This window comes from Bufo bufo, chromosome 2, assembly GCF_905171765.1.
Source record: "Bufo bufo chromosome 2, aBufBuf1.1, whole genome shotgun sequence".
Taxonomy (NCBI): Eukaryota; Metazoa; Chordata; class Amphibia; order Anura; family Bufonidae; genus Bufo; species Bufo bufo.
Window position 1 is genome coordinate 21,460,584 of NC_053390.1, and position 9,099 is coordinate 21,469,682.

Genomic DNA, 9,099 nt, shown 5'->3' on the forward strand with positions numbered 1-9,099 from the left:
TGACTGTACTTTCACTGCTTTGCCTTGAATGCAGGGAGCGAAATGAAGAAGGGCTAGTTTGATCGCCCTGCTTTCTAGGAGATTCGATGACAATAACTTCTCCTGAGATGTCCAGGTTCCTTGAACTGTCTTGTCCATAAGATGTGCTCCCCAGCCTACTAGGGATGCATCTGTGGTAAGTATGATCCAAGAGGGTTGGATCAGGGACTTGCCGTCCTCTAGATGTGTCCAGCATCTTAGGGAGGACCGGGCACGGTAAGACAGGGAGCGCACAGAATTTAGTCCTACCGGACTGTGATTCCACTTGGCTAGTACCTCGGATTGTAGTGGACGTAGATGCCATAATGCCCAAGGAACCGCCTCTGCGGTTGAAGACATTAGTCCCAACATTCTCATCAAAGTATGAATGGTTACTTTCCGAGGTACTAAGAGAGAGCGGGCTGTCTCTTGAACAGATAGCCTTCTTTCGGGAGTAAGATGAATAGTCATTTCCACTGAGTCCACCACGAATCCCAGGAACTTCACTGAGGTAGCTGGCAGGAGATGGGACTTGTCCCAGTTGATTATCCATCCTAGCTGGTGGAGGAAGGCTACAGCCCGCTGAATGTGTTGGGACAGGATCGCTTGGGAAGGAGCTCTGAAGAGCCAGTTGTCCAAGTATGGAATAATGCTCAGACCCTGAAGTCTTAGAGCAGCCACCACGGAAACCACCACTTTGGTAAATGTGTGTGGGGCCGAAGAAATTCCAAATGGGAGGGCCACAAACTGAAAGTGCTTTAGGACTCCCCTGACTTGCACCGCGATCCTTAAGAATCTTTTGGACCCAGGATGGATGGGAATATGGAGGTAAGCATCCTTGAGATCCAAGGTTTCCAGGAAATCTCTTGGCAATAGAAGATTGGTCACTGACTGGATAGTTTCCATCCGGAAATGCTTGTGTTTGATGAACTGCTTGAAATATCTCAGATCTATGATCATCCTCCAGTCTCTGGTCACCTTGGGTACCAGGAAAACTGGTGAATAGATACCTGCTCCCTGATCCTGAAGAGGTACCTCCTCTAAGGTCCCTTTCCGAAGATACTCCAGGATATAGTCTTCTAGAATCTTCTGTTTACTGGATGGAAGCAGTCTTGTTAGACCAAATTTGTCCGATGGGGGACTGTCCAAGTCTACCAGGTATCCCTGAGATATAATACGAAGCACCCAAGGGTCTTGGATGTGGATCTGCCAAGATTCTAGAAAGTGTTGTAGGCGACCACCTATGGGAATATAGGGAGCAGGGAGTTCTGAGAATCCAGTCAGACCAGCATGGTACCAAGAGCCTCGAGGAGGCCTGCAATCAGAGCGCCAAGGATTTCTTGGGGTGCTTAGAGACCCTGGAGGATTTCCCCCCTCTACAGGAGCTCCAATCTCTCTGGGTTTTGGGCTGAGGTCCAGACCTGGAGCCATACCTTTTGCCCCGGCCACGAAAGGACTGTTGGGGAAGGGACTTGCCCTTCTTATCCGACAGTCCCTCCAGTATATGGTCAAGCTCTGTCCCAAAAGGTTTGCCGGGTTCATATGCCATGGCGCAGAGATTATGCTTGGAAAGTGTATTAGCCTTCCAGGGTTTTAGCCAGAGTGGACGCCTGCCTACGGCTGAGAGCGCCATGGTCTTGGAAGCCAATTTTAGCTGCTGTGGTGTAGCGCCACACAAAAAATCAATGGCCAAGATGTCATCCCTAGAGACCCCCTGGTCCAGGTCAGACTGAACTTTGGCGAACCTGGTCTTGAGAAAGTTCACCACTTCAGAGGATGCTATTGTGACCGAGGCAGAAGCCGATGCCGAGGAATAAATACGCCTAAAGGTGCAATCAGCCCTGCAGTCCATCGGATCCTGGAGACTTGATCCGTCGTCCGATGGTACTATGGTCCTCTTGGAAAGCTTGGAAATGGCCATATCCACCCTTGGTACTGGCCCCCAAGAGGACAATTGATCTTCTCTTAATGGGAAGACAGACTTAAATCTTTTGGTCAGCAAAGGACCTTTTTCTGGTTTCTTCCACTCCGTCTTCATTAATGACAGGAGGGAATCGTCCGCTTTAAAGGCCCTGGGCCCCTTAGAGGCGGATGTTGAGGCTTCACCCTGATCAACATCCTGGTTCCCCAGATGGATCTCAGCAGCCACTGGTCTTTCTCGGGAGGGAAGAAGTAAGAAAACCCATCCTCATCTTCGGAAGAAGAGGAGATAGATGTCTCTCTAGCATCCTGAGCCCCCGATACCTCCATGGCCTGACGAGGACAGGAAGGTCTTAGATATAAGAGCCTGCTTCAGCTCCTCTATAGAGGAGTTCACCTGATTCATGTTGGACTACATGTAGCTCTTCACCCCGTCAACTACATCAGGAACCGTAGGCTCTTGCTGGTGAAGAAGCTTAGCTCTACAGGGCGGACATCGAGAAAATAAATAATTGTCCTCCAAGACAATTTGACAGTCATGGCATTGAAGATGGCGTCTCTTGCCAGAGTTCTTCCTGACAGGGTCCCGATCACCGTCCCCTGTAGACGACATGGCTGCAAGAAACAAACAGAATTAACTGTTAAGTCTGGAAGGAGGAAAGGAAATCCAAGCAAATAGGCTTTTACCCAGAAAAAACAAGAAACTGCTTCAAGCAAAACCACAAGGTAATTAGCAGAGGACAGCACTAGCTGATCAAAGCAAAACCGCTTGGAAGAAGGGAAAATTTGCTTCAGCCAATATCCAAGATAAGCAGAGTAAAGAAGACCATACACCTGCGCTCCAGGAGGCCGAATGACCACTGGTGCAGGTATTAAATAGCAACATTGGCGCCGGAAAATAGGGTTAAATCTAATAATCAATAAAAATTACTTCAGAAGATAGAAAATAGAGGTAACAAAGTAGAGGGGAGCCTATAGTAGCTAAATTTGCCACAAATGGCGAAAAAAAATACATTAGAAAGGAGGGAAACACTTCCTTCTAAGAAAACGGGAAGTGATGTCACACGCCGGAGATGTCACTCCCAAAATGGCGGCGCCCACAGGAAGCACGTGGGAGCGTCTAGATAGAGAGGAGCAGTGGCGTGCTGCATCCTCTCCGCCCCGAGTCGCAGCACGGGAGGAAGGAGAAACAGCCACCAGAGATGGCAATGTTAACCCCAAACGGTAAGTGTCGAGTTTATTAGAACAGGGGGGGGCGGAATACCCCATCTGTGCCACTGGTTAGGACGTAAGGGAAAGGTCCTTTACCACATTCTGCTTTGCACTGCAGAGCTCCGCCCCCTACACTAATCACATGAGGGTAACATCAATCAGATCCTTCACAAACGCAAATGAAATGCTAAGCCCCGCCCCCTGCATGGATCACATGACAGTGACATCACCACTGGTCCATCACCACCTCTTAGCCTCTCCACTGCTGAGTCCCAACCCCCAGAACAGGTCACATGATGGTGAGGTCACCCCAGGTCCTTCACCACCTATTGTTCTCTTCACTGCTCGGCCCCGCCCCCTGTACGTATCACATGACAGTGACGTCACCGCAGGTCCTTCAGCTCTGGCAGTGCAGCAGATACTGGGCAGGTCCTGGTCGGTAGTCAGGGCTCTTGTTCTCTCTGGTATCAGCCATTCCTCCAGCCTGCAGGTAAGATGAGCTGTGAGGAGACAGTGTGGTGGAGAGCTCAGACATGTCACCTCTGGAGATTCTCCTCCATTACACACAAGGAATCCTTCTCCGCTCCTCAGCTTAGTATGATGGGGGGAGTAGTAGTGGGGATAGTGGGGGTTGTCACCATTCTCTGGCCCCTGACTGTCCTGGTGAGGGGCCCCTGCCTCCAGGAGGAGAATGAATGGAGCGGGGCCCGGCCTGAGCTCAGCTCTCTCCAGTCTCTTCTCTAGGAGTTCTGGACACAGCTGAGCACAGCCCAGAGGTGGGACCTGCATCTATCAGACGTTTATCTCCTCTGGAGACACCAGAGATCTCCATGTTGGGGCCCCTGGAATCCATGTGGTGGGGGCTCTGAGAAGCGGGGCCCCTCCAGGCTCAGGAAGTGCGGTTCTGGAGGTGACATCTGGTCTTGTCCCCTGGATGATTTCCTCTCCTCTTCTCATAAAGGCGCCTGCAGTACTAGAAGCCTCCAGCTCCTCCAGTTCTCTCCTCTTCTCCTGAATGACCACCAAGGATGGACAGGAAGGAGATCAGCAGAAGAATATTAGACCTCACCTTGGGGATCATCTCCCTGCTGAGCGGAGAGGTAAACTTTTCTAGATTTCTCTCCTCTTTATTGTATTCTGTAACAAGTCAGACATCGGGAAGGAGAATCCATCATAGGAAGTGATAGGAAGAGTCCAGGGTCCTGGAGAACGGCCTCCAGACCTTCCAAGTGATGGAGAACCTGAAGATCAGCCCCAAATATGGTGAGTGATGTATCATGTGACCAGTGACCAATAGTCATGTTGTAGGAGCCATGAGGAGGTAAGTAGGCACGTTGTACCAGGAGGAGAGGGCCGGAGGAGAGCACATGGCCCCTGAAGGGTTTATTCCCTAAGTGTCTCTCTCCATCCACAGGAGCACACAATAGTGAAGAAGACATCGGGGGACTGTGTGACTCCCATCATCCATCTCCAGGAGTCAGGAGGGCGGAGCAGGACCCCTCACCCCATCACTGAGCCTCCCCCTCACCCCCTGATACATGAGCAGAAGATCCTAGAACTCACCCACAAGATGATGGAGCTGCTGACTGGAGAGGTGACACTGCTGGGAATGCTGGGAAATTCTCCAGTAACAGCACTGGAGGGGTCTGGGTGATGACAGTGTCATTGTGTTGTCAGGTTCCTCTAAGGTGTCAGGATGTCACTGTCTATTTCTCCATGGAGGAGTGGGAGTATATAGAAGGACACAAGGATCTGTACAAGGAGGCCATGATGGAGGAGCACCAGCCTCTTATATCACAAGGTAAGAGCCGTCATGTGCAGTGTATACATGTGTGTGCAGTGACATGTAATGGAGGAGCACCAGCCTCTTATATCACAAGGTAAGAGCCGTCATGTGCAGTGTATACACGTGTGTGCAGTGACATGTAATGGAGGAGCACCAGCCTCTTATATCACAAGGTAAGAGCCGTCATGTGCAGTGTATACACGTGTGTGCAGTGACATGTAATGGAGGAGCACCAGCCTCTTATATCACAGGGTAAGAGCCGTCATGTGCAGAGTATACACGTGTGTGCAGTGATATGTAATGGAGGAGCACCAGCCTCTTATATCACAAGGTAAGACCCGTCATGTGCAGTGTATACACGTGTGTGCAGTGACATGTAATGGAGGAGCACCAGCCTCTTATATCACAGGGTAAGACCCGTCATGTGCAGTGTATACACGTGTGTGCAGTGACATGTAATGGAGGAGCACCAGCCTCTTATATCACAAGGTAAGACCCATCATGTGCAGTGTATACACGTGTGTGCAGTGACATGTAATGGAGGAGCACCAGCCTCTTATATTACAAGGTAAGAGCCGTCATGCGCAGTGTATACACGTGTGTGCAGTGACATGTAATGGAGGAGCACCAGCCTCTTATATCACAAGGTAAGAGCCGTCATGTGCAGTGTATACACGTGTGTGCAGTGACATGTAATGGAGGAGCACCAGCCTCTTATATCACAAGGTAAGAGCCGTCATGTGCAGTGTATACACGTGTGTGCAGTGACATGTAATGGAGGAGCACCAGCCTCTTAAATCACAAGGTAAGAGCCGTCATGTGCAGTGTATACACGTGTGTGCAGTGACATGTAATGGAGGAGCACCAGCCTCTTATATCACAAGGTAAGAGCCGTCATGTGCAGTGTATACACGTGTGTGCAGTGACATGTAATGGAGGAGCACCAGCCTCTTATATCACAAGGTAAGAGCCGTCATGTGCAGTGTATACACGTGTGTGCAGTGACATGTAATGGAGGAGCACCAGCCTCTATTACTAGGTAAGACATGTCATGTGCAGTGTATACACGTGTGTGCAGTGACATGTAATGGAGGAGCACCAGCCTCTTATATCACAAGGTAAGAGCCGTCATGTGCAGTGTGTACATGTGTGTGCAGTGACATGTAATGGAGGAGCTCCAGCCTCTTATATCACAGGGTAAGAGCCGCCATGTGCAGTGTATACACGTGTGTGCAGTGACATGTAATGGAGGAGCACCAGCCTCTTATATCACAAGGTAAGAGCCGTCATGTGCAGTGTATACACGTGTGTGCAGTGACATGTAATGGAGGAGCACCAGCCTCTTATATCACAAGGTAAGAGCCGTCATGTGCAGTGTATACATGTGTGTGCAGTGACATGTAATGGAGGAGCACCAGCCTCTTATATCACAAGGTAAGAGCCGTCATGTGCAGTGTATACACGTGTGTGCAGTGACATGTAATGGAGGAGCACCAGCCTCTTATATCACAAGGTAAGAGCCGTCATGTGCAGTGTGTACATGTGTGTGCAGTGACATGTAATGGAGGAGCTCCAGCCTCTTATATCACAGGGTAAGAGCCGCCATGTGCAGTGTATACACGTGTGTGCAGTGACATGTAATGGAGGAGCACCAGCCTCTTATATCACAAGGTAAGACCCGTCATGTGCAGTGTATACACGTGTGTGCAGTGACATGTAATGGAGGAGCTCCAGCCTCTATCACTAGGTAAGACCCGTCATGTGCAGTGATATACCGGTGTCTGTACACCTCTTTATAAGAGGGAACCCTATTTTTTGGGCTTGTGGAAGGCACCTCTGAGTCTAGAAGTTGTGTACAGGGGGCGCTCTGTCCTGTGTGTACAGTTGGCCATACGCCCCCTAGGTAGGGGGTGGGAAGGCTGGTGCCCCCTCAGATTGTAAAGACCCGTCACTAATATAGTGATTATCATGGTGTCTGATGGGACAGGCCCATGCAGTAATGAAGGGGTTAATATGCATTTGTTGTATTCACCAGGGAAAGGCTTTGTAAAAGTTACTATAACGGCCAGGATGGCAGGTGCGGGGTGTGGAGCCCAGCTATAAGGCATGGAAGGGGTTAATTTGTCATCTCTATGGGTTTGATCTGGTCGGGGGATGGGAGAAGATGTACAAGACGTCTGTGACTCCCTGGATGTGGAGGGAGGGGATGGAAAGCCAGTTCATGGAGGTCTGGACAGGAGTGGCCGGGGGAAGGGGGAACGGTGCTTCCACCTCCCTCTTCAGTTCACACCGAAGGGGATCCTTGTAAAAATCCATTTGAATGAAGAGCAGAATTTACCGGAGAGAAGTTTTCTAGGATTTAGTAAAGAATAATAAAAAATAAAAAAAAGTGTCCATATACAATAAATTACCCTCGGCCAATGTTGGCGGATTTGGCCGACTATCTGATGTGTATGGGGGGGGCTCCTGACTGTAGCCAAAAAAGATTATGTGAAGGTAAAGAAGGATCAGGCATATTGAATTCAGCGTGCCCATTCCTGTCCACCGCTAGTGGTGTCCGGCAGCAGCTCACGGCCCTATCCCAATCCAGAAGACATGGAATCTGACCCCGGAGTATTTGTATGAGGAGCTGGACGAAGAGCTTCCAGGAGAAGAAAGGTTAATCCCACCGCTGTTGAAGGTGTACGGCCGCCTTAGGCCTGATTCACAAACGTGGATTCTCCTCCGTGTGCGATCTGTGTGTAGAGTGGACTTTGTGGTACAAGTCACAGACCGGGGGGCCCTGCCCAGAAACTCAGGACATGTCTCCTGCACTGCCAGGAGCTTAGATACACACTTTCTGACAGGAGCTTAGATACACCCGGAGCTCAGGGTTTTCCCGTCAGTGCAGATTTATGAGGGTCTGAGTTTTGCGGGATGAGTTGTACTTTTTCTCGGCCTCATTATAGGAGACATGGGACTCACTGATTAACCTTTATTCCTTTTTTTGGAGGCGTCATGAAGAAAACCAGCAATACGAGCCTTCTCCTGAATGAGCCACCAAGGATGGACAGGAAGGAGATCAGCAGAAGAATATTAGACCTCACCTTGGAGATCATCTCCCTGCTGAGCGGAGAGGTAAACTTTTCTAGATTTCTCTCCTCTTTATTGTATTCTGTAACAAGTCAGACATCGGGGAGGAGAATCCATCATAGGAAGTGATAGGAAGAGTCCAGGGTCCTGGAGAACGGCCTCCAGACCTTCCAAGTGACGGAGACCCTGAAGATCAGCCCCCAGTATGGTGAGTGATGTGTCATGTGACCAGTGACCAATAGTCATGTTGTAGGAGCCATGAGAAGGTAAGTAGGCACGTTGTACCAGGAGGAGAGGGCCGGAGGAGAGCACATGGCCCCTGAAGGGTTTATTCCCTAAGTGTCTCTCTCCATCCACAGGAGTACACAATAGTGAAGAAGACATCGGGGGACTGTGTGACTCCCATCATCCATCTCCAGGAGTCAGGAGGGCGGAGCAGGACCCCTCCCCCCATCACAGAGCCTCCCCCTCACCCCCTGATACATGAGCAGAAGATCCTAGAACTCACCCACAAGATGATGGAGCTGCTGACTGGAGAGGTGACACTGCTGGGAATGCTGGGAAATTCTCCAGTAACAGCACTGGAGGGGTCTGGGTGATGACGGTGTCATTGTGTTGTCAGGTTCCTCTAAGGTGTCAGGACGTCACTGTCTATTTCTCCATGGAGGAGTGGGAGTATATAGAAGGACACCAGGATCTGTACAAGGAGGCCATGATGGAGGAGCACCAGCCTCTGATATCACAAGGTAAGAGCCGTCATGTGCAGTGTATACACGTGTGTGCAGTGATGTGTAATGGAGGAGCACCAGCCTCTTATATCACAAGGTAAGAGCCGTCATGTGCAGTGTATACACGTGTGTGCAGTGACATGTAATGGAGGAGCACCAGCCTCTTATATCACAGGGTAAGAGCCGTCATGTGCAGTGTATACACGTGTGTGCAGTGACATGTAATGGAGGAGTACCAGCCTCTTATATCACAAGGTAAGAGCCGTCATGTGCAGTGTATACACGTGTGTGCAGTGACATGTAATGGAGGAGCACCAGCCTCTTATATCACAAGGTAAGAGCCGTCATGTGCAGTGTATACAC

General features: G+C 50.0%; 1 long non-coding RNA gene across 4 annotated transcripts; it reads left to right on the forward strand.

The window, feature by feature from the left end:
- The first annotated feature begins 3,578 nt into the window (after positions 1 to 3,578).
- Positions 3,579 to 8,418, forward strand: LOC120991179. 4 transcript variants are annotated; one of them, XR_005776525.1, is made up of 3 exons: positions 3,579 to 3,640; positions 7,929 to 8,053; positions 8,368 to 8,418. It is a non-coding gene; the product is annotated as an uncharacterized LOC120991179 (long non-coding RNA). The 4 variants fall into 4 exon arrangements; XR_005776526.1 differs by having other exon boundaries at positions 3,614 to 3,640; positions 7,885 to 8,053; XR_005776524.1 differs by lacking the exon at positions 3,579 to 3,640 and adding an exon at positions 4,894 to 4,951.
- The last annotated feature ends 681 nt before the right edge of the window (positions 8,419 to 9,099 follow it).